This window comes from Nelumbo lutea, chromosome 5, assembly GCF_056320005.1.
Source record: "Nelumbo lutea isolate HS-2025 chromosome 5, American lotus-T2T, whole genome shotgun sequence".
Classification (NCBI taxonomy): domain Eukaryota; kingdom Viridiplantae; phylum Streptophyta; class Magnoliopsida; order Proteales; family Nelumbonaceae; genus Nelumbo; species Nelumbo lutea.
The window spans coordinates 40,383,331-40,386,251 of NC_142688.1; positions in this window are offsets into that span (position 1 = coordinate 40,383,331).

Genomic DNA, 2,921 nt, shown 5'->3' on the forward strand with positions numbered 1-2,921 from the left:
GCATTCATACCAAAAACAACACTTTCACCTTCTAACTCAGAGACACATTCCACTGCAACTTGAAGCCTTGCATCAAATTAAGCAGAAGTAATAAATTGCTCCATTGCTGAAAACTATTAAATTGCTCTACCTTCTCAGCCCCTGTAGACCATCGCTTCAGGAAACAATAACTTCTAAAACCATTCACCCGAAATGGGCTTTCCTTCACAATCCTCATGGCCTCAAACTTGAAGGGGAAGATGAAAAGAAATCTCCCTCCGGCTAATCATCGGACTTTAGGGCTGGGCCGCCCTACCTAGCAGCTTTGAGTAGTCCACCTCCCTCCACTTCAACAACCAAGCTACAATCTATAAATTCACATGTATTGCAATAATCCATAACTTCATATCAACTCTATTGGCTCAGTTGTAGCTGGTTCTAGCCAAAACTTGAGATCTGTTCTTGCCTTCGCCTGATTGGGATCATGAACATATATAGTAACAAGTGTTTGAAGTTGATCCAAGGGATCATGAAATTCAAGATAGCTTGTGATGACCAAAATTTGTGCAAGGGATCATTAATAGGGGTGTGATCAATCTAGCAAGCTTTAATCAAGTTTGATGGTAATTGAGTTTGAATCTTATGATGTGCTAGATTAGTTTTTGAACCCGAAGTCAACCAAGAAAATAGTAGGCTCAAGATCTTGTAAGCCTGGCTATATATGATACATTATGCACAATTCGATTATGAAAAGCTATTTTTTTTTTCTTTTGAATATAGGTTGGAATAATTTATGTGGCACTTTTTACCCTCTTGGTCTCTCTCTTTTAGGGAAAAAAAGATATTTGTCCCATTACACACGATGAGATGATAACCAATACAACTGTTATGTGAGACCAACATGTATAACCTCTTAACAATATGTGTTCAAAAATCGATTGGAAGGTCAAATATACTTATATCCAAATTTTATTTATAAGACTAATCTTGTCAATTGGATTTAGAATATTAATGGTGCAAATGCATTGGATTATCAAATTAGTAAATGAAACAAAATTATTAAAGTAATATTATATGTATATATATGATGGTGTGCGATCTGGACGCTCCTAGCTGGAAGATGATTTGGAAGCTGGTTGCGTAGCAAGATAGTTCAAACTACAAGAAAGCAAAGCTTAGAGAACCCGGGGTGGTAAGCCCAGCGAGGTCGCTCTGATGCTTAAGTCAGTATATGTTGTCTAGGTTGCGAGTTGAAGGCTTAAGTTTAGATAGAGCTAGTAAGCAAACAATCACGTGAACCTTGTTCTTGGGGGTTAAAGCTCTTATATAGTTGAGCTGTCATGCATCTCATGAAATGGCTCTGAAATCCTAGGCCCAGGTAGTTGGGATCCATTCCACTTTAGAGGGAGAGTAACGTACCAGTCAATGAAGTCTATCATTACCTTCCGATCCGGGCGGGAAGAGGATAAGGCCTACGGTTACATGGCATGATCCCGAGTAGTTCGAAGTCCATTGAGAAGCTTCTAGAGTCGATTACGTGTGCCAAAGTGACTTTTGGTTCCGACGTGCTTGAAGACCCGAGCTCCCAATCTGTTGACAAGGCTCTCCTCGCTGGTTGTCATCCTGTTGGTAGGTCGCGTCCACATGTCCTTCACTTACTAGGTCGGGCCAAATCACCCCTCATCAATTGCCCCTCACTCCCCGTGCCAGGGGTCCTGACCCAGTGCGGGGACTTCATGACGAGCCCAGGTGGATTTGGCGTGATGTCTAGATGCTACAAAGGGAGGCTTTTCGGTCGGACTTGTAGGACCGCTTGGCTCAACTAGGAAATGACCAAGATCGCATATTGAGTACGTGCGGACGTCGCGCCGCTTATAAACTCCGCCGACGTCAAAACGCGCGCTTAACCGATTTCAACCTCGGGTAGCGTGTAGCCGATTTTCATGGGAGCCATTGGATCATGCACATCTCGACCGTTGAACCTCGGTTATATTGGCTATAAATAGGGGCTGAAGGGCCCATTTTTCTTGCCATAAACTGCACGATCGAGTTCCTTGATGTCACGTTCAAATCTCTCAGCTCGGTGTCATCTGTCCTTGTGTCCGAGGTCATCCCGTTTTCTTCACGGTGAGTTTGCCTTCCCTTGCTCTGTTGTCTTTTTCCTTCTTAGTCCAACATGTCTAGTTGTAGCATAGATAAGCTTCTTGATGGGAGCAATGAGTCCGTCGGGACCGAGGTGGGTAACTTGGCCTATGTTGAGGAGTTCGGTTCTGTTGGGGCACATGCTTTGGTAGAAATTCCAGACTTCACTTCAGAAAGGGCGGACACATCAGGTCAAAACCGCGAGGTTTCCGAACAAGGGACGTCAACCTCGCGTCCTAGCCGAAAGCCAGATCGCTTTGGTCCTTCCACCATGACTACCGAAAGGTTGCAGTCTCTAGCTTCCTACTATTATTTTTCTACCGACAACATATTCAGCATTCCCTTGGGTCAGTACCCTTGGGATCACGAGTCAGACGAAATAGCTATTTGCGAGGAGCAGCTCGTAGCAAGACTTTGTTTCCCACTTCACCCCTTCATCGTAGATGTTCTTCAATTTTTTAATGTCACCATAGACCTGCTCCACACGAACTCTATACGATCCATTGTCGGAATTATCTCTTTATTTCATGCATACAATAAACCCTTGAACCTCGAAGTGTTTAGTTCATTGTGCGCTATAAAGAAGAACTCAGCCTGCGTTTTCAAGGATGAGAAGTACAGCTACTACATTTCTCCTCGACCAGGGTACAAGGTCTTGCACGGATTCCCCAACAAGGTACCGGCCTGGAAAAGGTGGTACTTCGTGGTTTGTGTAGCCAAAGGGTGGCCAATGTCGACAAAGTGGAGGACGACCATTACTGACCCCGGGGTCCATCTGGATAATGAGACTTTGGCAATGG